The sequence below is a fragment of the Eurosta solidaginis genome, unplaced genomic scaffold (genome assembly GCF_040869045.1).
Source record: "Eurosta solidaginis isolate ZX-2024a unplaced genomic scaffold, ASM4086904v1 ctg00001711.1, whole genome shotgun sequence".
In the NCBI taxonomy this organism is placed as follows: Eukaryota; Metazoa; Arthropoda; class Insecta; order Diptera; family Tephritidae; genus Eurosta; species Eurosta solidaginis.
Window position 1 is genome coordinate 35251 of NW_027137248.1, and position 25508 is coordinate 60758.

The following is a 25508-nucleotide window of genomic DNA, read 5'->3' on the forward strand; positions in this document are numbered from 1 at the left end:
GATATGGGTATCAAATGAAAGATGGTAATGAGTTTTTTAAAAGGGAGTAATCCTTAGTTCTATAGGTGGACGCCTTTTCGAGATATCGCCATAAAGGTGGACCAAGGGTGACTCTAGAATGTTTGTACGATATGGGTATCAAACGAAAGGTGCTACTGAGCATTTTAAGAGGAAGTGGGCATTAGGTCTATAGGTGGACGCCTTTTCGAGGTATCGTCATTAGGGTGGGCCAGGGGTGACTCTAGAATGTGTTTGTGCGATATGGGTATCAAACGAAAGGTGTTACTGATCATTTTAAGAGGGAGTGGGCATTAGGTCTATAGGTGGACGCCTTTTCGAGATATCGCCATTAGGGTGGGCCAGGGGTGACTCTAGAATGTTTGTACGATATGGGTATCAAACGAAAGGTGTTGCTGATCATTTTAATAGGGAGTGGGGGCATTAGGTCTATAGGTGGACTCCTTTTCGAGATATCGCCATTAGGGTGGGCCAGGGGTGACTCTAGAATGTTTTTGTACGATATGGGTATCAAATGAAAGGTGGTAATAAGTATTTTAAAAGGGAGTAATCCTTAGTTCTATAGGTGGACGCCTTTTCGAGATATCGCCATAAAGGTGGACCAAGGGTGACTCTAGAATGTTTGTACGATATGGATATCAAACGAAAGGTGTTACTGAGCATTTTAAGAGGGAGTGGGCATTAGGTCTATAGGTGGACGCCTTTTCGAGATATCGCCATTAGGGTGGGCCAGGGTGACTCTAGAATGTTTGTACGATATGGGTATCAAACGAAAGGTGTTACTGAGCATTTTAAGAGGGAGTGGGCATTAGGTCTATAGGTGGACGCCTTTTCGAGATATCGCCATTAGGGTGGGCCAGGGTGACTCTCGAATGTGTTTGTACGATATGGGTATCAAATGAAAGGTGGTAATGAGTATTTTAAAAGGGAGTAATCCTTAGTTCTATAGGTGGACGCCTTTTCGAGATATCGCCATAAAGGTGGACCAAGGGTTACTGAGCATTTTAAGAGGGAGTGGGCATTAGGTCTATATGTGGACGTCTTTTCGAGATATCGCCATTAGGGTGGGCCAGGGGTGACTCTAGAATGTTTGTACGATATGGGTATCAAACGAAAGGTGTTACTGAGCATTTTAAGAGGGAGTGGGCGTTAGGTCTATAGGCGGACGCCTTTTCGAGATATCGCCATTAGGGTGGGCCAGGGGTGACTCTAGAATTTTTGTACGATATGGGTATCAAACGAAAGGTGTTACTGAGCATTTTAAGAGGGAGTGGACATTAGGTATATAGGTGGCCGCCTTTTCGAGATATCGCCATTAGGGTGGGCCAGGGGTGACTCTAGAATGTTTGTACGATATGGGTATCAAACGAAAGGTGTTACTGAGCATTTTAAGAGGGAGTGGGCATTAGGTCTATAGGTGGACGCCTTTTCGAGATATCGCCATTAGGGTGGGCCAGGGTGATTCTAGAATGTGTTTGTACGATATGGATATCAAACTAAAAGTATAAATGAGGGTTTTAACAGCGAGTGGCCCTTAGATGTATATGTGAAGGCGTTCTCGCGATATCGACCAAAATGTGGACCAGGTGATCCAGAAAATCATCTGTCGGGTACTGCTAATTTATTTATATATGCAATACCACTAACAGTATTCCTGCCAAGATTCCAAGGGCTGTTGATTTCGCCTTGTAGAACTTTTTCATTTTCTTCTACTTAATATGGTAGGTGTCACACCCATTTTACAAAGTTTTTTCCAAAGTTATATTTTGCGTCAATAAACCAATCCAGTTACTATGTTTCATCCCTTTTTTCGTAGTTGGTATAGAATTATGGCATTTTTTTCATTTTTCGTAATTTTCGATATCGATAAAGTGGGCGTGGTTATGGTCGGATTTCGGCCATTTTTTATACCAAGATAAAGTGAGTTCAGGTAAGTACGTGGGCTAAGTTTAGTAAAGATATATCGATTTTTGCTCAAGTTATTGTGTTAACGGCCGAGCGGAAGGACAGACGGTGGACTGTGTATAAAAACTGGGCGTGGCTTCCACCGATTTCGCCCATTTTCACAGAGAACAGTTACCGTCACAGAATCTATGCTCCTACCAAATTTGAGAAGGATTGGTATATTTTTGTTCGACTTATGGCATTAAAAGTATTCTAGACAAACTAAATGAAAATGGGCGGAGCCACGCCCATTTTGAAATTTTCTTTTATTTTTGGATTTTGTTGCATCATATCATTACTGGAGTTGAATTTTGACTTAATTTACTTATATACAGTAAAGATATTAACTTTTTTGTTAAAATTTGAATTTAAAAAAAAATTTTTTTAAAAAGTGGGCGTGTTCTTCATCCAATTTTGCTAATTTTTATTTAGCACATATGTAGTAATAGTAGTAACGTTCCTGCCAAATTTCATCATGATATCTTCAACGACTGCCAAATTACAGCTTGCAAAACTTTTAAATTACCTTCTTGTAAAAGTGGGCGGTGCCACGCCCATTGTCCAAAATCTTACTAGTTTTCTATTCTGCGTCATAACGTCAACCCATCTACCAAGTTTCAGCGCTTTAACCGCCTTTGGAAATCAATTATCGCATTTTTTCCGTTTTTCGAAATTTTCGATATCGAAAAAGTGGGCGTGGTTATAGTCCGATATCGTTCATTTTAAATAGCGATCTGAGATGAGTGCTCAGGAACCTACACACCAAATTTCATCAAGATACCTCAAAATTTACTCAAGTTATCGTGTTAACGGACGGACGGACGGACGGACATGGCTCAATCAAATTTTTTTTCGATCCTGATTATTTTGATATATGGAAGTCTATATCTATCTCGATTCCTTTATATATGTACAACCAACCGTTATCCAATCAAACTTAATATACTCTGTGAGCTCTGCTCAACTGAGTATAAAAAGAGCTAATAACGTTTTGGAATAAACGTGAAGCATTGTCAATTGAAAATAATTGTTTACTTTGGGGTCACCGAGTAGTGATTCCTGAAAAGTTAAGATCAGTAGTAATGCACGAATTGCATTTTAGCCATTTCGGGGTAAGCAAAATGAAAGCATTAGCTCGGTCGTTTGCTTGGTGGCCGTCTATAGATAACGATTTGGAAGAAATAACACGTTCATGTATTAACTGTTTAGAAACAAAAAAGAAACCCCAGACAATTCCATTGACTCCATGGTTATGGCCAACTATGCCTTGACACAGAGTTCATGCCGATTTTTTAGGTCCTATAGAAGGTAAAATGATACTGTTAATGATAGATAGTCATTCTAAGTGGCCAGAAGCCTTTATAATGTCTAATATGGGCGAAAATGCCACGATATCGGTGCTGCAGGAAGTCTTCACCCGTTTTGGGTATCCCGCTCATTTAGTTACTGACAATTTTACAACGTTTGTCGGCGAAGCTTTTCAAAATTTTATACGAAAAGCAGGTATTCGGCACAGCACCAGCCCAGCGTATTGTCCCGCAACTAATGGGGTGGCCGAAAATTTAGTAGATACGTTCAAACGTAAGGTGAAGTGTATGATTAAAAGTGGGTTATCATTATCTGATGCTCTCAAACAATTTTTATTTGATTATAGAAGTACACCGCACTCGTCAACAAACCAATCACCAGCAAAACTTATGCTAGGGAGAGAATTACGTACGAGATTTTCATTATTAAGGCCAAGAGAGATTGAGGGCACAATGTATAACAATCAGTCTCGCCAAATACGAAATCATAAAGGGGGGAGACGTGTAGAGTTTGAGGTAGGAGAGTCAGTGATGGTAACTGACCACAGAAGTGGTAAAATGAAATGGATAAAAGGGAAGATTGTGAAAATGTTGGTACCAGGAGTTACATATTTAGTTGAGATAAATTCTGATACTACTTGGAAAAGACATAGCAATCAAATGCAAAAGTGTAGCCAAAATTAGTTTGAGGATACACAAACAATGAAGGATAATGAAATAGATACTAATGCCGTTGATAGTACACAACCTTTATGCCGACGGTCGGAACGATTGGCGAATAAAGTTATGCAATAGGCATAACCAAGGCATTGTAAATTTTACGCAAATGTTGAATAAAGATATGTAAAATTAGATGTTAGTAGATACACGACTAATATCAAATATTGATTTACTTGTAATTAAAGGAAATGTCGATAGATTATAATAGTATGTTTTTGATAAGAAGGGGAGAGTGCGGTAACATGACACGCTCGCCTCTATAGTAATGACAAAAGGCCATCACTAAATATATATATACAGAGACAGTTCATGTATATCCGCCAGCGAATTAACCTTGGCAATTATCAAATAAAACGTGTGCTTTAAGACTAACCGAATAATCATTGTTTTCCTTGGGCGGTATCCAGCAATATATATAAGTATAAAAAGTTAATTGCGGCAAAAAGTAGGATTTGTATTATATCATATATACATATCACATACTTCTATATTATATATACAAATTTAAATTTATCGTCCCGTTGTTTGCACCCAAAAAGAACATAATATACATATTTTGATCAACATTATATCTAAACATACGGTAAAATAAACTATTGAGCGCATATACAAATCATACAAATATAGATTCATAATAAAGGACAAACCACCAAAAAAAAAAAAAACCCATCTACTGCTTATTTTTCTTGTTGCTAAGCGTAACTTAATCTCCATAGAACAAAAAAAATTAACATTCAAGTTCTCACTTGCAAATTTATCCCGCAATAACCCCTCTGCTTGCGTCTCTTAACATATCCATAAGTCAAGGAAAGGCAGGATTGTGTAAACTAAATAAGCAGTAGGCACAAGAAAAAGGAAAAATAATAATCATTTGCAATGCACTTTACTTTACCTACTTATTACTTAAATACATATATTAAAAAGCATATTCAGGGTAAGATATGCACAAACAAATGAACGTTTGGTCAGCGACAAAGCTGCAATATAAGAAAAAACCCATATCACCAGTTCCTTGACTTTAAAGGAAAGAAAAACAAAACAAAATTATTATTTATCTATTGTTCTAGGCATACAAATAAACAAACACACTAACTTGTGTATAACCACCCCCGCAATAGCTTAATAGACAAACATATATATAAGTAAGGTAATAACCGGTCTTACTTGAAGCGCAACCCAACAAACTTTTTTAGCATAAAAGCATTAAGTTTGATAAAACACAAACAAAAATCTGTTTGATTGCATAGTTAGTAAACTAGTTAATTACTTAAATTAATACCGCGTTAGAAAACACACTCGCGAGCAAAATAAAAGCATTAAATATATACATATATATAAATAAACCTATATAAATTTATTGAAAATCCAATAAACGAAAACGCGAATAATAAACAACCTCTAAAGCGAAAAAAGGAAGAAACCTATTAATACATTTAAATTTATTTCGACAATAAATGTCAACTGACCCTAAAACGCTTCTTTTAATTCCACCAAAAATGGGTGATGAAGAAAAACCCCAAGGTACCCCTGCAGACGCTACACGCGCAAAACAGGGTTCAAAAGCCAAAAAAGCCAAAGACTTTTCAGCTGCAAAGTTCATTGCAGAAAGTGACAGTGTCATAAAATACTGCACCAGATTCTCCTCATTACCTATAGAGGAAAACACGGAATCGGTTCTCGAGGTAAAAGAAAAATCCCTTGAAAGATTTTGGACACGACTCCAATCTGCGTATGACGCAATTATCGAAACCGACGATTCAGAGTTACCTGACAATTTTAAAGACTCGGCGTATTCAAAGTATGAAAACTGCTTAGACCGATACGAAGAAACAAAGGCTATGATCTCCGATCAACTCAAACTTCTAAAGCCGGTTACTGCACCTACTCCACCTCAACGAGTAGAGCTGCCCCAAATACAAAATAACGAAGCAAGTTCTGGCATATATCTTAAAGTGCCAGCATGTGATACCGAAGTATTTAATGGGGATTATGAACAATGGCCGTCCTTCCGGGACATGTTCACAGCCGTGTATATAAACCACCCAAAGTTATCACAAGCCCAAAACTTATATCATTTAAGAAATAAAACAAAAGGTCAAGCAGCGGCTATAGTAAAACAGTTCGCACTTAATGACGACAATTTCAATCTATCCTGGGAATCGTTAAAGGGTAGATAAGAAAATGAACGAGTGTTGGTTGATAAACAAATAACCACATTAATGAACTTGCCAAAAATTCAAAAAGAAACAAGTGAGGAATTTCTTAAATTACAAGCAACAGTTACAAACTGTTTATCGGTTCTAGCAACCCAAAATATTCCCACTGAAAACTGGGACCCCATTCTAGTAAATATTTGTGCTGCCACACTACCAGAAAAATCATTAATTTTATGGGAGCAATCTCTCTCATCCCGAAAAAAATGCCCAACGTGGCAACAAATGAAAGATTTCCTCACCACCCAGTTCGAAATTGCAGAACGGGTAGATAATAAAGCAACAAAGCCGAAAAATATGCAACAAATGCAAAACAAAAGCTTCTTTAAACCCCAAGCCAATAATTATAATTCAAACAATAAGAGTTTCAATAGAAACCAGTCGTTCACTTCAGAACAACGAAGATATCCGTCATGCGAACTGTGCAATGGAGGTCATGTAATAAGATCTTGCGAGAAATTTAAAAACTTGTCAGTAAATGAGAGAAACAATCTGGTTAGAACCAAAAAACTCTGTACAAACTGCTTATCTAGTACTCATTCGCTACGGAATTGTCCGAGCAAATACAGCTGCTCACATTGCCAAAGGAGACATAATTCGTTGCTCCATAATAATAATTATAATAATAACCAAAATAGCTTTAACGCTAAAAGAACCACAGGACTAGCTGCAACTGCTACGTCTGAAAATCCCGAAACGGGAAATCCCGAAAATTGCCAAGAACAACCATGTTGTTCAAAATCTGCCAACATTCAAACGCTTCATTCCGATAATGAAAGCAAAACCTTATTACCCACAGCAATTGTTTCTATAGAACACCGAGGAGAATTGTTTAAATTAAGAGCCCTTATAGATCAAGGATCACAGCGATCCTTCATAACCTCTAAGGTTCAGAGCAGGTTGAATCTGCCAACCAGACCAGCCAATTTCAAAATTTCAGGTATGGGCGGAAGAGTAGTACAAAACTCAACTAAAATCTGCCTCATTACCCTGGTTTCTCACAACGCCGATCAAAGAATAAAAGCACACGCTATAGTTCTACCACGACTTACAAATATGCTTCCAAGCTATAATATTAGCAGCAAGCATTGGCAAAAGTTTTCGCATCTGAAACTAGCCGACCCTAATTGACATACACCAGATCAAATCGACATATTATTGGGAAGCGACTTAATCCCCAAATAATACTAGAAGGTGTTGAGAAAATTTCCAACACCCTTTTTGCCCAAAATACCATTTTCGGATGGATTTTAAGCGGCCAAGTCAAAGAAAAGTCTTCACATTCACAACACAAGTGGAAGATATTTCGAATGAAGATCTTAACTCACAATTGAAAAAATTTTGGGAAGTGGAAGAACTCCCTTCCATACCCGTTACTACACCTGAAGATAAGTATTGTGTAGCTTTCTATGAATCCACAACTGCAAGATCAGGTAACGGGAGGTACGTCGTTCGACTACCATTTAAACACCAATATCCAGATACACTCTCCTTAGGTCAATCACGAACCTCAGCACTTCAGCAATTTCTAAGTATGGAAAGAAACTTACTTAAGAAAGGCGATCTGAAAACCTCATATGATAACGTCCTTGAGGAATACCTACAATTAGATCATATGGAAGCAGTAAATTCCTATGAAAAAATTGCAAACGGTAAATATAAATCATTTTATCTCCCACACCATGCAGTTATTAAACCTGAAAAACTTACAACAAAAGTAAGAGTGGTATTTAATGCATCTAAAAGAACGAACTCAGGCAATTCGCTAAATGATGTTCTATATACGGGACCAACATTGCAACCCGACTTAATGTTACTGATTTTACAGTGGCGAACGTATAAATACGTATTCAATGGTGACGTCGAAAAGATGTACAGACAAATCCTTGTACATACAGACGACCAAGATTACCAAAGTATAATATTTCGAAATTCACCTAGTAGTCCGATACGAGACTACAAACTGAAAACGGTGACATTTGGCGTAAACTGCGCCCCCTTTCTAGCCATTCGAACATTGCATGAACTAGCAAAAGATACCAAAGCGCAACTACCTCTAGCCACCCCGGTGCTTAGCTCTCAAATATATGTAGACGACATCCTGTCTGGAAGTCATAGCCTTTCCCTAGCGTGCGAATCACTGCATCAAGTCATCAAAGCTCTTGATTCAGCAGGATTCCCGTTAAAAAATATAACTGCAAACTGGGCATACAGTGGAATGCGATATCAGATCAATTCTCATACACCCTTGAGTCAAGATCTGCAATATCAGCAAAAACGAAAAGACAAATTCTGTCATCTGTGGCAAAACTTTTCGACCCCGCAGGATGGCTTGCGCCAATTATGATACAAGCGAAAATCCTTATACAATAATTATGGCTAGATGGAACAGATTGGGATGAAGTAGTCAAACCACTTCGGTTAATAAAATGGACCCAATTTGCAAATAACTTGCATACTATATCCGAGATACAAATACCTCCGTGGGTGAACTTCTCACCCGATGATCATGTGGAACTCCACGGCTTCTGCGATGCATCGGAAAAAGCATACTGCGCAGCTATTTACATACGAACGCAACACAATGGCAGAACTACAAGCCATTTATTAGTTGCAAAAGGCAAGGTCGCACCCCTTAAAACCGTAAGCCTTCCACGGCTTGAGCTATGTGGAGCACTTCTGCTCGCCAAACTAGCCTCAACCGTACAAAGCAGCTTAAAGCTAAGCAATCGAAAATTATATCTATGGTCTGATTCAGAAATTGTCTTAGCTTGGTTAGAAAAACCACCGCATACCTGGAAGATATACGTGTCAAACCGCACAGCTCAAATTCTTGGCCTAGTTGGGCCAGCAACTTGGCGACATGTAGCCAGTGCTGATAACCCTGCGGATCTTGGCACAAGAGGCTCAAACCACTGCACCTAACAACCACAACACCTTGGTGGAATGGCCCTCATTGGCTAATAGAATCACCAGAATCATGGCCAGAGTCCCCTACACGTAATATCATAGCCCCGGAAAGTCGAAGAATCGAAGGCTTCCATGCGACTCTGGAGGAAAACGACATCCTTGAGCGATTTTCGTCGTTCCCCCGAGCGTTAAGGGTAATAGCGTATATGTTTCAATTTGTAAATCGCTTAAAGAATAAAGTAAGAGGAATCCCAAATACCTCAAGTTACGCTCTAACGCATCAAGATGTGCAGCGGGCAAAAACATCCATAATCGAATTCACACAAAATCGATATTACAACAGTGAAAAGGCATTGTTGACGGCATCAAAGCCGATTGACAAAAAGATCCCACTGTTAGTTCTTACCCCCTTTTTAGACTCGAAGGGTCTGCTTCGGGCCAATGGTAGACTAGCAAACTCCAATATGAGCTACAATGAACGGCATCCTATATTAATTCCGGAAAAATCCGCATTTGCCACACTTTTTATTAATTACCTGCACATACTAATGTTACACGCCGAACCTCGGCTAATGCAACAAATGATCCGACAGGAATTTTATATACCCCGACTAAAACCCGTTAATAAAAAGATGTATTTTCATGTGTAAAGTATGCACATTGCATAAACAGAAAATGCGCACGCAGATCATGGCAGCTTTACCACCTGAGCGCTGCAATTTCACTCTGCCCTTCACTATCACGGGTGTCGATTTTGCCGGACCTTTCCAGCTAAAGGCCGCGATGCTAAGGTCTTCTACCATAACGAAGGGTTACGTGGCCGTCTTTGTATGTTTCACGACAAAAGCGGTGCACTTAGAGCTATGTTCTGATCTTACCACTTCAGCTTTTCTCGCGGCATTTGCACGCTTTGTCGGACGGCGAGGATTTCCCTCAAAAATCATGAGCAACAATGGACAAACCTTTATCGGTGCAAAAGGAGCCACCGAAAAAGAGTTCATCCAATTCGCTAAGCAAGTCTCGCCGGAAATCATTAAAAAATACGCACCCCAAGGCATTAATTGGTAATTTATTCCCCCCAGTGCACCACATATGGGTGGACTAAGGGAATCAGCAGTAAAAAGCTTTAAATTACATTTTAAGAAAAGAGTTGGCAATAATAAATTTACATTTGAAGAGTTTACGGCTCTTTTAATACGAGTGCAAGCCGTTCTAAATTCACGGCCACTCTCAGCGCTCTTGCAAGACCCCTCCGATTTTACAGCCCTTACTCCTGGGCATTTTCTAAGAGGAGCTCAACTTCTGGCTATCCCTGACGCAAATGTGGACTCACTATCTCTCATAAATCGATGGGAACGAATTAAAATTATCCATCACGAATTCAGTCACCGATGGAAGGAGGAATATCTAAAAGACCTCCTTAAACGATATCGATGGAAAAACGAATATGATTTAAAAACCAAACGAAAAACCGCTTAAGTGATAAATAAAGTATTTATATTTACATATGTCCATAAAGCTGCTTCTATCAAGCACTCATATGCCCTTATGAGACACTAAAGTCCATTATTTCTCCATACAGGGTATCATGGACATGGAAACCGACCAAATCGCCCCGACACCAGCTATCCGTTCAACTGTAACCATACCACGGCCAAAAGCGCCGCCAACCGCACAACCTCGCACTAACGCTACCAGGACAGCAGCCCCGCTGAGCGCAACGTCTCGCCAAACCACACCAAGGGCCGATACAATGGCCGCATCTCAGGCTCCAGTTAGCAATCCACTGTGTTGCCGTCCACACGCGCTACGCCTATGCGCAATCTTTAGGGGCATGCAACCAACGCAACGGCAGCAAGTGGCACAGGCGCATGGCTATTGCCTTAACTGCTTGGCACTATGGCATGCCACGGAAGCTTGCACTTCCATCGGCCTGTGCCAACTGTGCGACAGGCCGCATCATACTCTTTTACATCGCCCGGCGAGGCGCAATGTTCTCGTGGCACCACCTACATGACACACTCGCAACATTGTGCCACAACGACCGCACACACACCACAATACGCAGGCACGGCGTCCACATTGGCAACAAGACCATCGTACAAGGCAATGGACACATCCTGGGGCCCGGTGTCGCCCTCCAGCACCAACAGCTCATCGGCATCCAGCACGGCAACTCTCTCGTCGCCCAACCGGGCTTAGTAACGTGGTGGAAACGTTGCAGCAGCTGCAGAGACTTCTAGGCTGACAACTCGCCTAGGGGGGCCGGGATGGCTAAGCGCGCGTGACCCACTACACCGGCACACTGGCAGATGCAACCCTGCCACCCACTTAACACACCACACACTAACACTAACACGTTCACACACATAAATTGTCACACCACACATATACATTCATATATAAACATTTTCACAATTTGTAAACTTCCAAACGATACGGTCATGCTTACCGCCAACGTTGTTGCAAATTAAAACATATTTTGTATACTCTTTCAAACCAATTTTCTTTTTTGTTATTTCGGAAAGTTCGAGTGCAAAGTGAGTGAAAGGTGCAGTGAATAGTGAAAATAAAAGGGCTAAATTTACATAAGAACATTATTATAAATAAAGCGCTTAATAAATAAATTAATAAATTTGCAATTAGACATGTCGCGCTCGTTTTCATTCAAAAGGATAGAAATTTTGAAGCATAATAAACACAGGCAACCAGATTGTTTAGGAAAAGATTGACTTAGGACAATACTTAACCAGGCCGAAAAATGCCGGCAATCTAGGACTTAGTTGCCCTTAGGGACAAATTGATTGTTAATGAATGGAATACTCGAGTAGGCAAATTTGAAAAATATAAAATAGGTACCCAAGTTCTCAAAGATCTAATATTTGCATTAACCCCAGAACTTATGCATGTGACAAATGTCGACTAAAATAAAATAAATTCTTCATAAATATCATGACGACCCCAGCTGGGAACGCCACCCAGAAAACCGCATGATACATAAGATCAAATAAAAATATTACTGGAAAATATGAAAAATGGTATAAGAAAAGATACGAAAAATATTTGCATCCACTGTACGCATTGGTTTAACCACTTATCATTATGTACTTACGTTTTTCTCTAACAGCAACTGAATTTACCCAATGTACTGTATATCACTCAGAGATCCCGTTTCTTTTTAAAACAATGCCAGCTTTTAGCCAATGATGACTGTAACCATCATCTTATTCTATACGTTTTAATTTTAATAACAATGCAAAAGCTTTGTTTAATAGAAATAGTCAAGGTAAGGAAAACTACATCTCCTATATTTAGTCGATAGGATATATATAGAGTCCTGTGGAGTAGAAAGTAAGCAAAACTAAATCATTAATCTTCATTATTTTTAGATATTAGAAATATAAATATAAGTTTGACCTGTTTCATCTAGGAAAACCTCGCCTTTTAGAGAGGTCATAAGTAAGATAATTTTACTATAATTCCATTTAAAGTAGTAAATATCGATAAAAATAATGCAGAAATTAGAAACATAGAAAATATAAATCAAAATAATAAAAATAAGAAAATTTTAATACATAAAAATAGACTTAAACTCATAGAAAAAGAGCACTTTAATTTTGTAAACACAAAGAACATTTTTATTGTATGCAAATAAAAATACAATAATAAAACAAAACAAAAGAGAAAAACAAATGTAAACAATTCTTTGGAAATCAAGCTAAATGTCATAAAATACTGACACGCACAAAAAAAAAAAAAAAACCAACAAACAAAGTAAGCACAAACGGATTCAAAAATTAATAGTATAACTTGAGTAGCCATAGATAATTCGTGCACAAAATTATATATGTCTACTCTTTCCAAAGGCGGATGAGGTAGCATTCACTCATTAAGTTATTCCTTGACACATTCATTCATTTGTACAAACATATATCTCAACCCGTTTTGGAATGTCTTAAAAGGCATTGACTCTTACATATATGTTAATACGTTTGTACGTACATATATTTTGGCTCGGTTTGGTACGGCCTGAGGTTCATTGACACATTCATTCATTTGTACAAACATATATTTTCTACATGCCACGGTAACTAAGCCATGCACTGTCTGGTAACCTGCACCTTGGTATGTTACTGTTTAGAGCTTGCTCGCCACAAGCCTTTACCTGTATACAAATTATTAACATGATTCATTTGTGCTTGCGTTGCAGATTCAACAGCTAATTTTATTTGTGATTAGAATGCAGTTCCCAGGGAACAGAACTGAAAGTATATGTATGCAATACAACTGAACTTAATGTATATGTATATACTAAACTTAGTTTGTAAGTATTAGTGTAAGTAGGTATTTTAGCTTATAGAAATTTTTTATAAAAGAAACAGCTTTTTAATAAAGAACTCAATTCCTTCTGGTGCCGCTAAATGGGCACCACACCAAATCCAATTACTTTTTATTCCCATCATTACATGGCGATCCTGCCAGTTCTGCTTAAGAAAAGGCAAACTGTTATTTAAAATGCAGTCTGCTAAACATCTTTAGCAGAACGCCCCTTCATTACATGGCGATCCTGCCTAAATTGGCATCCGACTGCCGACGCTAGTACCCCACTGCCTTATTTTTGGCATCCTGCCTCATTATTGGCATCCTGCCTTATTTTTGGCATCCTACATCATTATTGGCATCCTGCCTAGATTAGCACCTTGTCTTATTATTGGCATCCTCATCATCATATTAACAAATTAAACAACACTTGTTCCAGTAACTAGGGTTTGGGATAACCAGTTGGATGATAACCGTTTGCATCTGCCACATTTGTCCACGAAATGGGTATACCTTCCATTGAAATGTATTGCACTACCACCACCAAAAAGGCCTCCACCGACGCATAACGAAGTGGAATAAATAAGACATCCAGTTTATGCTCACCAGTTGGATGATAACCATTTGCATCTACTACATATGTCCACGTTATGAGTATACATTTAGTTGAAATTTATTGCACTACCGCCACCAAAACCAACGCATAACGAAGTGGAATAAACAAGGGATCCAGTAATCTAGAAAGAAGAAAAGATCGTGGAGTACCAGCCAAGCAGAATTAGTTAAGTTATTTTTTATTTAAGTATTTTTAGAAGCATTTGGCAACCTAACGGCTGCCAGTTTATGGGCAAAAAGTAGATTTTTGCCAATAGAATTAAGAATTTTTTCTATCACTTAAATTTTTAAATGAACAACATAAGTAGTCAGGAAGAATTTGACGCAGTATTCTTGCGTTGTAGTAGATTAATAGAAGAAGAACAAAAAAAAAGTCAGATTTTTTTTGATTCATAAAACTCCTTAAATGTGAAAAAAAAAATTCTTTTAAAATCTTTACTGAAGTTTTTCAAAAACAGAAAATTCCTTTTAATCCCAAAATGGCATAGAAAGCAAACTAGAATAATTAGTAACAAAATTTGTACAATTATTATTTTAAAGGTAAAGAATCAAAATTAGAAGAGCCTAATGCGAATGTAATTAATTCAATTCAGGTCATTGACCATAGCGAGGCATTAGACTTTAACAAAATCTTTTGATAATTTTAACAGTCTGCGCTTGCCTCAACTTATTCCTAAAATTATACTCAACTCATAATAAATTTTTAAAGAAAAAATACATGAGCCGAGCAGATGGTCTATACAAGGTCTAAACCCAAGAGAATGAAAAACCTGAAAAATCAGAGACCAGAATAATCAAATATGAGCCACCTATTGAAAAGCGTTCAGAACCGCATCTAAAACCACCTTTAGAACTTCATTATTTGCAACTCAATCCAATTTTGAGCAAGAGCAGCAAACATTTGCAAACAGTAAACCCCAAAATGCTTCATTTAACAACAAAGTTTTTTCAGACAGCTTTACGAGCACTGTGTAAGTCCGAAAGCAAAACAAGAATTTGCATAATTCTCTTTTGGATGCTCATGATATCTTTACACAAACCAAAGATAATCATGAAGCAATGCTAATATCGATATTCACAAATAGTGGTAATTTTGATAAAAATGCATGTACTTAATATTCTTCTAATAACATACCCATCATAAAAATAGCGAATTTGATATTTGTATCACAATTAATGCTTCAAAGAATACATAGCTGAATGTCAGTGGAAGCATGCAACACACCAAAAGATACCACAAGAGAAAAATTTTTTTTTGCACCAGTAATAACAGTAGAAATGAAGAAAAAGTCACAAAGAGAACCTTATTATAAATAAAGCGCTTAATAAATAAATTAATAAATTTGCAATTAGACATGTCACGCTCGTTTTCATCCAGAAGGATAAAAAATTTAAAGCATAATAAACACAAGCAACCAGATTGTTTAGGAAAAGATTGACTTAGGACAATACTTAACCAGGCCGAAAAATGCCGGCAATCTAGGACTTGTAAAATAAAAACACAGTTGCCCTTAGGGACAAATTAATTTTAATGAATGGAATACTCGAGTAGGCAAATTTGAAAAATATAAAATAGGTACCCAAGTTCTCAAAGATATAATATTTGCATTAACCCCCAACTTATGCATGTGACAAATGTCGACAAATATAAAATAAATTCTTCATAAATATCATGACGACCCCAGCTGGGAAGGCCACCCAGAAAACCGCATGATACATAATATCAAATAAAAATATTACTGGAAAATATGAAAAATGGTATAAGAAAAGATACGAAAAATATTTGAATCCACTGTACCCATTAGTTTAATCACTTATCACTATGTAACTACGTTTTGCTCTAACAGCAACTGAATTTACCCAATGCACTGTATATCACTCAGAGATCCCGTTTCTTTTTAAAGCAATGTAAATTTTCAGCCAATGATGACTGCAACCATCATCTTATTCTATACGTTTTAATTTTAATAACAATGCAAAGCTATGTTTAATAGAAATAGTCAAGGTAAGGAAAACTACGTCTCTTACATTTATTCGATAGCATATACATAGAGTCCTGTGGAGTAGAAAGTAAGCAAAACTAAATCATTAATCTCCATTATTTTTTTTAGAAATATAAATATAAGTTTGACCTGTTTCACCTAGGAAAACCTCGCCTTTTAGAGAGGTCATAAGTTAGATAGTAGATATAAAGGTGCCTATAAGGTAGAAAAAATTGATAACAATAACAATTTTACTATAATTCCATTTAGAGTAGTAAATATCGCTAAAAACAATGTAGAAAATAGAAAAATAGAAAGCATAAATCAAAATAATAAAAATAAGAAAATTTTAATACATAAAAATAGATCTAAACTCATAGAATATGAGCACTTTATTTTTGTAAACACAAATAATTTTTTATTGTATGCAAAAGAAAAATTCAATAATAAAACAAAACAAAAGAGAAAAATAAATGTAAACAATTCTTTGGAAATCAAGCTAAATGTCATAAACTACTGACACACACACAAAAAAAAAAAAAAAAAAAAACAAAAACCAACAAACAATGTAAGCACAAACGGATTCAAAAATTAATAATATAACTTGAGTAGCCATAGATAATTCGTGCACAAAATTATATATGTCTACTCTTTCAAAAGGCGGATGGTGTAGCATTCACGCATTAAGTTATTCATTGACACATTCATTAATTTGTACAAACATATATCTCAACCCGTTTTGGAATGTCTTAAAAGGCATTGACTCTTACATAGATGTTAATACATTTGTACATACAAAATGGCATAGAAAGCAAACTAGAACAATTAGTAACAAAATTTGTACAATTATTATTTTAAAATGGGAGGAAAGAATCAAAATTAGAAGAGCCTAATGCGAATGTAATTAATTCAATTCAGGTCATTGACCATAGCGAGGCATTAGACTTTAACAAAATAGATCTAAACTCATAGAATAAGAGCACTTTATTTTTGTAAACACAAAGAACATTTCTATTGTATGCAAAAAAAAAAAAATACAATAATAAAACAATACAAAAGAGAAAAACAAATATAAACAAGTCTTTGGAAATCAAGCTAAATGTCATAAAATACTGACACACACAAACAAACAAAAAAAACCAACAAACAAAGTAAGCACAAACGGATTCAAAAATGAATAGTATAACTTAAGTAGCGATAGATAATTCGTGCACAAAATTATATATGTCTATTCTTTCAAAAGGCAGTTGGTGTAGCATTCATTCATTAAGTTATTCATTGACACATTCATTCATTTGTACAAACATATATCTCAACCCGTTTTGGAATGTCTTAAAAGGCATTGACTCTTACATACATGTTAATACATTTGTACATACATATATTTTGGCTCGGTTTGGTACGGCCTGAGATTCATTCATTTGTACAAACATATATTTTCTACATGCCACGGTAACTAAGCCATGCACTGTCTGGTAACCTGAACCTTGGTATGTTACTGTTTAGAGCTTGCTCGCCACAAGCCTTTACCTGTATACAAATTATTAACATGAATCATTTGTGCTTGCGTTGCAGATTCCACAGCTAATTTTATTTATGCTTAGAATGCAGTTCCCAGGGAACTGAACTGAAAGTATATGTATGCAATACAACGGAACTGAACTGAAAGGATATGTATGCAATACAACTGAAATGAATGTATATGTATATAATACACTTAGTTTGTAAGTATTAGTGTAAGTAGGTATTTAAGCTTATAGAAATTTTGTATAAAAGAAACAGCCTTTTAATAAAGAACTCAGTTCCGTCTGGTGCCGCTAAATAGGCACCACACCAAATCCAATTACTTTTTATTCCCATCAGTACAGAGTAACATAAATGTCACTCTTACCCATGGGCTCATCGAATGTGTGCCACTCACTCGGTTCGTTCACGACATGAACGCGAGTAGTGAGTATCCATTCGCCCAATGCCTCTCCCCGCCCATGATTAGCATATCCAGGGGTAGCCCTGGATATTTTGCTATGCCATATAGAGGATACCGCATTGGCATCCATACCTATGATAACTGGCGTGCTACTCCCAAATAGTAGCACCGTATCCAGGTATTGGATATATGGTTCCATGGGGTCACCAAACTTACAATATATGCTTGCAAAGATGGCTCTACCAAAAGCGCCCTCAATGCTCACACATACTCTCCAATCAGACGCATTCAACAACAAGCATTCATAATAAGGCTCATTCACCACAATTGCAGCATTGCCCCGAAGATCGCAAAAGGACCTAAACCCTCCAGGGAGACCTCTCACCACACCGTTGGTGGTGTACGGTTGCTGGAACAGAGCAATACTGCAACACTTCTCAGCCATACGCGCCTCCAATTCACACAAGACGGAGTACGTTCCCCGACAATTTAGTTGAAGAACTAAACCAATTAATGTCTGGCGAGCGCACGGGAAACAACAGCAGCTTAATTCGGGCATTCAGCCGACATCATAAGATGTGCGGCGGGTCTGCCCTTAAATGCACAATTATGACAGTCCACCCTATTAGGGCACCTCGCCTCTTTGTGCCCCTCTTTCCCGTACCTCCGACAGACTGGAGTCTTCAACCCACAATCCCTCACCTGGTGACGAAACTCAAGCATCGGTAGTAGCTTATGGTTAAGTTCTCCGGCCGAACCGGGAAGGAGAACCATTCTACGTAACAGCGGCCCGCATCCAAGAAGGCGGACTTTAACCATCATCGTCCGTCTTCCAGGGTCGACTGATCAGGCTAACCTCTGACTCCCTCTAACCCCAGAATGACTATCCTGGTTCCTTGCTTCCTATTCTTACAGACTTATAACTCAGAACCTCTGAGAACTTCTTATTGGCAAGGACCTTGTCCCTTTCCTCCTTGGAGGATACTCCGGGTTTGAAGCCCTTGACGACCGCCGACCGGTGAAGCGGTTTTGGCAAAATAGGTGCAGGTGCGATGGCAACCGGAACCGTCATGCCCGGGGGCGGCAGAGCCGAACATTCCGCGATGGCAGATGCACCCCCCAGCATGACTCCCCGTAGTGACATCGTCTCAATTTGTCCGCGAAGTTGGGCATTCTCGGCTATAGCCGTCATTAGGAGGGCCTCATACTCTGAGGAAACCTCCATCAGCCTCTCAGCAGACTTGAGTTCTGCACCACGGTCTCCAAAGACCACCTTGCTCAAGCTAGCGGTGATCTTCTTGAGGGCGACAACTCAGGAGCCATCCACTCCAGAGGTAGCCCAAGAAGCACCGGCGCTGCTGCCAGGTGCAGGGGATCCTCCACTCGCAATCATACCTCCAGCGGACTGACCGCCGGAAGGTTCTGTGCCAGCAGGGGGACCACAGCTGTCAACAGTGCAAGCGCCCTTCTCCCCCGATTCCTCCACGATTTTTTCTCCAGATGTTTCCCCAATTTTATCCCCCTCTAATATCTTGCCCGGCTCATTTGCGTCTTTTCCCGCAGTTGTTTTATTGTTGGTTGCATCCTCACCGTAAGCAGCAGTATCAGGCAAGCCATCGACTGCTTTACCGTCGGTTGAGGAGCCAGCGACAATAGTCACCACGTGCTCAGCAGCGAAACCGGCACCCCATCTGTTTTGTCCCAACTGAGGAGACCTGCCTCGGATGCAGGCAGACTGAGTAACTCCGCGTCATCATCGGATTTCGGGAGAATACTCTCCTCATCTTCAGAGGGCTATAACCACTCAGAAAAAGTGGTCAGCAGCAGTAGCAGTCCAGCCCATCAGCTAAAGCAAAAGCGCGGTCAGTAAATTACTGGCGTGGTCACTACCGCCGCCCCGACGGACGGAACATTGTTCCCTGTATCGGGGAGGAGTCGACAGGCACGAAAGCTACGCCGTGCTGAACGGACAGACTATAAACGCTACAGCTGATACTGCCATTAATTTGAGTACGGGCTTATGCCCCCTCACGCAGACAGTCTACAATTGCTCACTGAGCAAGTAGTCCAACACTGTTCCCAAACGAAGCAGTGTGTAGTCACACACAAGTTTTCTACTGGGTACTCACTCCCAGCCGATAGATGCGCGCACACACAAGTTTACCTCCACGTACAGGCACTTTGAGGTTAGGGCGTAAATTGGTAGCAACCAAAATCACGCGCACAAAATTAGGGCTCCGCCGGAGATCGGCCTTCGACGGACCGCTAAATTGGGGCTCCAAATGTCTAATCAATTTCCACTGTTTACACCAACAAAGGTTCTTTTCGCCCTTGTATATGCTACAAAAACTCTCTTAAAGCACTCAACGAAATTATTACAACCACTGTCCGCAACTTAAAAGCAAGTCTGTTCCCAACGATATCCACACTCAGAGTAAGTGAGTAGATAGGGACAGTCGATAAGTGCTTAACGTGGGTACCTATCTGAGAAGACCAAACCCACGGTGTCAAACACAGATCAATGTCCGTTGATCTTCGGACCAGTATCCATCTTGCATTGATTTTGAAACCTCGTCATCTGATTAACGAGTCAATCAGATTTAGATTTGTGTTTTGGTCGCAATTTAGGAATGTGAAAAACCTTTTCTGTCCTGCAGTGTCACTACGATGTATACATTGTTGACGATGGATCTGGTTTTGCTAAGACATTGCTTGAAAGCGGCATCTTCCTCCAACTCTATGCACCATTTTGTTATGATCAAAAACGCCCGTTAGCTGTGAACCAACTACCAATGTAACCCATCAGCGCAAGTGTCTTTCCTTAAGCACGAATAGCTACTTAAATGTTCCATAGAGGGAGAGCGTCATATAATTCCTTGTGAATAAAACTATCTGTTGCTTTGAACAACAGACAGTGATGTTCAGATGTACAGTTTTTTTTTGCAACTTTGATCTGCATTATTTGCTACTTATAAGTTCCCACATATTCATCATTTTCTACTGTGGTATACAACTCCAATAAACTCTCTTGTGGTATAAACTTCCTCTTTATTCATCAAAATTACGCTCCGTTTATCCACAATTTAGGGCTATGGTCAAGCCTTCCAACCATAGACCTGTGTTGGGGGCTTTTCCGCCTCAGCAATATATTTGCAAATGTAGTCGGCCACACTGCGGTGACCTGACAACATCGAATCTGCCACATCACCCCCAAGGGAGAAGTAGATAGGGACAGCGATTGTAGTTTTAACGTGAGTACCTCTCTTAGAAGACCCAACCTCACGTGTGCACCAAGTACAGGGGTCAAAGCAGGTTTGACCAGCCCCCAAGCTCGCTTACCTTGGTACCAATCGATAATGTGAGTGGACACATCATCACCTTGGTGGGGTTGGAAGCCTATCTAACACCTCTGCCATTCTATGGGTCATGGCACCCGGTTGCAATGCAACTCCACATTCGAGCTAACCAACACATACCGCATTCGGATATCAACCACAGTCACCACGATGCTTCCAAAAGGGGCCTAACGCAATGAACAGAAACGAAGCAAGCTACGCGGGCTATCTGTTCCCCGTGGTACCACTTAAAAGTCTTGGTATAACTTTCGCAGCCGAAGCCACTTCCGGTTGGGTATCCACCTACTCCCGACCGGAAGCCTAGTGTGAGGTGGGGTTAGAACCCCCCACACATTCACGGACTGTAGTGTAAACAGCCAACAACTTCAATGGCAAATATTTAAATCAGTTAATATGCTACCCTGTAACAAAAATAGTCTAAGTGTTCATCAACACATAAAAAGGCATCTGATAATTATTGCTGACATAGCCATTCACACGATTTAATACAGGTGTGTGTACAACACACAATCAAACAAATTTGCATTCCAGCAAATTTGCAAACGTTGCATTTCCCACAGAAGTCACAGCTCAACACAGATGTGTAGGTACATATTTTGTGTCAAGTTGTATGTAGGTTTGTAAGTATGTATGCTTAAGGTAAATATGTGTGTAAGTATGTATGCTTAAAGTAAATATGTATGTAAAAATATGTTTAGAATAATTTAGTATAAATAAGCTGACAATATTTGAATAAAGAGAATTCGCACATTGATGTTAAAACTGACAAAACCAATTACCTTTGCGTTTAATCTTTTATATGGCGATCCTGCCTATGATTCTGCTGGCGGATTTTTCAGCCTAATTTCATAGCTGGCAAGGATTTTACTGGCTGATTGCAGCCTAAGCATTGTAAAAGAAAAAAAGGAGAAAGGAAATAATAATTAAATTCGGGCACCAAGAGTAAAAATTGGAGCAATTAGAAGACCACATTGGAACGATACAGATCAGCATGGCGCAAGAATGACACCGTGAAGGTTCAGGACTGGCAGCCAGTAGTTATAATACGTATATTAGCTTAGTTTTACAATCTAAAATTTATTTTCAAACAGGAAAATATTCGGGCTGCCTATCGACAAGCAAAAATTAAAATTTCTGCTGTAAAAACTTTTTTTTACCAATTTTTGAGCTATGTTCCCAGAAGAGGACATACAATATCAAAGCCAATTGGATCAAATTTTCGACAAAAGAGTTAAACTAAATTTGAATTTACAAGAAGGTGAAAAGAAACACCTGATGAAGCCGGTCAAATTAAAAAGAAAAAGAGGAGGAAAGCAATTTGGCATTCGAAAAACAATAGCCAAGATCTATGAAAAAATAAATTTAAGCACTAATCAGGCAGAAAAAATTCAACTAAAACAAGAAATTAAGAGATTAAGGAAAAATAATTATAAAAATAAAAAACCGAATCCAGCAATATAAACATTAGGGTGTTGAAAAAAGAAATAATAATATAAAATACAATTTTGTAAAACTATAGATTTTAAAATTATGGAAAGACCAAGGAAAATTAAAACTTATGTAAAAGGCCCACTTGAGGACCTCAAAAATGACTTTAAATTGTAGATGAGGAAAAAACTCTAGTATGGTTGAAAAAATTGTGGAAATTTATTCATATGACTGGGGAGCCAACAATATGGAATGTAAGAAACCAACCAGCAACAACACCTGAAGTATTATATAGGTACGAAGTCAAATTTATGGGAAGAACAGATTAAAATATTGAAAAAAAAATTTTAAAGTAGTAGACCATACTGAGGCACTAGATATTATTAAGATCATGCTTCTAATCATCTGCGTAGTCAGCTGCATCAGTTTGTTTTTGAAACTCTACTCAACCCATAATAAATTCCTAAAAAAGCGATATGCCAGCCGCGCCGACGGTTTAGATAAGGTTTAACTAAATTTTAACTGCCATCCCCAATGGGCAAATGGGAAGATATCGTTTAACTACTCATAGAAGAAAAAACGATTGAAAAAAATCTTACAAATGTATTAATAAAAATACAAAAGTAAAGGCAGAAACAGTAGTAAAGTAAATATAAAAACACTTCAACAGTTAAATGGTAAACTAGACGGCAATCGTAGGGACCAAGCATATCAAATTTTTTCCACCATTTGAGACAAATTGGTGTTCTCACTGGCAAGATATGAAATAGAATTCATAGTACCAACGAGTTTTAAAAAGGAAATAGAAATAGACTTTAGCACATTCCTTCTGGAGTCAGCCTCCGATTAAGAAGAGGGACCAGAAGTAGAAAAAAAGAAGAAGAAAAACAGAAACAAAAGGAAATTTTAACAGAGACACCAAACTACCAAACAAGAAAAGACAAAATGGCACAAACCGCAGTAGAATTCTCAAAAACGGCTTCGTCAATTCTACCTGAGTTTGATGGTAAACATGACAACTTATATAGCTTCTTAGACGCACTAGATATCCTCGAACAAATTAAGGATACTCACGAGACCATTGCGGTCTCCATGATAAAAAATAAGCTCAAGGGAACAGCTAGAAACCTTTTGAGCAGTGAAAATTCAATACTAGCAATAAGGCAAAAGTTGAGTTCAGCAATTAAAGGTGAATCTGTAGGAGTTTTGACGGCAAAACTTCTAAACGTCCAACAGCGCAGTAAAATAGCTAACCAGTACACTGCCGAAATCGAAAAATTAACAAAACCGTTGGAGGGTGCTTACATATCTGACGGTCTTACACCTGATGTGACAACCAAATATGCCACACAATCAGTTGTAAAGGCCATGTGTAAGAACTCGGCTAACAAAAGAATTAAACTGATAATGCAAGCAGGAACGTTCACAACTATGAACGAGGCTATTTCAAAATTCACGAAAAGCTGTACTGAAGTCACTGGTAACCCAAATACAGTGTTACGCCTGACGCGTTCACAAGGTAATTACCGAGGCAACTTTAGAAGAAACTACCAAAATAATAATTATCGAGGTAACCAAAACCGAAAATATAATGGTAATACTAACAGATATAAGAATAAAAATAGTAATAGACAAAATAATAGTTTCCCAAGACGCAATTTTGTAGGTCAGTCAAGGTCATCCAATCAGAGTAACACGAGCAATCTACGTAATATAAACAAACAGGAAAAACAGCAAACTCAACTCCAACAGTAAATTCCAACGGTAATAAAATATGCACATTTAACTTGCATCTAAACAGATCCATATCTTCCAATACTACTCTAAATAAGTCAACTTCAACGTTCCTGATAGATACAGGAGCAGATATCTCAATAATAAAGAAGGGTCATATTGACAGTAATGTCACAATAAATAACTCACAGATCACAGATTTAACAGCTATTGGCCGAGGCATAACAAGCACACTTGGAGCAGTAAAAGCAGATCTAACAGATGATAGTCTTTTAATAGGACACACATTTCACATAGTAGAAGATAATTTCCCAATCCCATGTGATGGAATTTTGAGACTCGACTTCATTAAAAAATATAATTGCATTTTAGATTATAATAAAAATGGGGACAGCCTAATACTACGACCATATGATTACCCTGAAAATATAGTTATACAAATGACAAAAACACCAACAATCAATAGCATTTCAAAACCCGCATGAGCCGAAGTAATTAGACAGGTTCATATCAATAGTCACAATAAGGAACTATTAGTACCTCATCAAGAATTGACTGATGGCATTTTTGTTGCCAACACTATAGTAAACTCAAATCAAGCTTTAATAAGAATAATAAATACAACAGATAAACATCCAATCATTCAAGATTATAACATCAAAATAGAAAGTTTAGAGGATTACGTAATAATTGAAAATACAGCTTAACGGATAACGGTACTTATCGTTTCAAAAGATTATCTTATGGCCTCAGAGTAGCTCCAAACTCATTCCAGAGGATGATGACGTTAGCATTCGCAGGTCTAAAATCATCACAAGCATTCTTATATGAACATGGACGACTTAGTCGTATTAGGATGCTCCGAAAAACATATGATTAAAAATTTACGGGATGTATTCTCCACATGCAGAAAATATAATTTAAAATTACATCTAGACAAATGTCTATTTTTCAGTCAAAAATTACTTATCTTGGACATAAATGCACAAGTACTGGAATTTTACCAGACCCAAATAGATTTGGCGGCCACCGTG

General features: G+C 38.3%; 1 pseudogene; it reads left to right on the plus strand.

The window, feature by feature from the left end:
- Window positions 1-10706: 10706 nt before the first annotated feature.
- On the plus strand, window positions 10707-11360 carry LOC137236296 (uncharacterized; annotated as a pseudogene).
- The last annotated feature ends 14148 nt before the right edge of the window (window positions 11361-25508 follow it).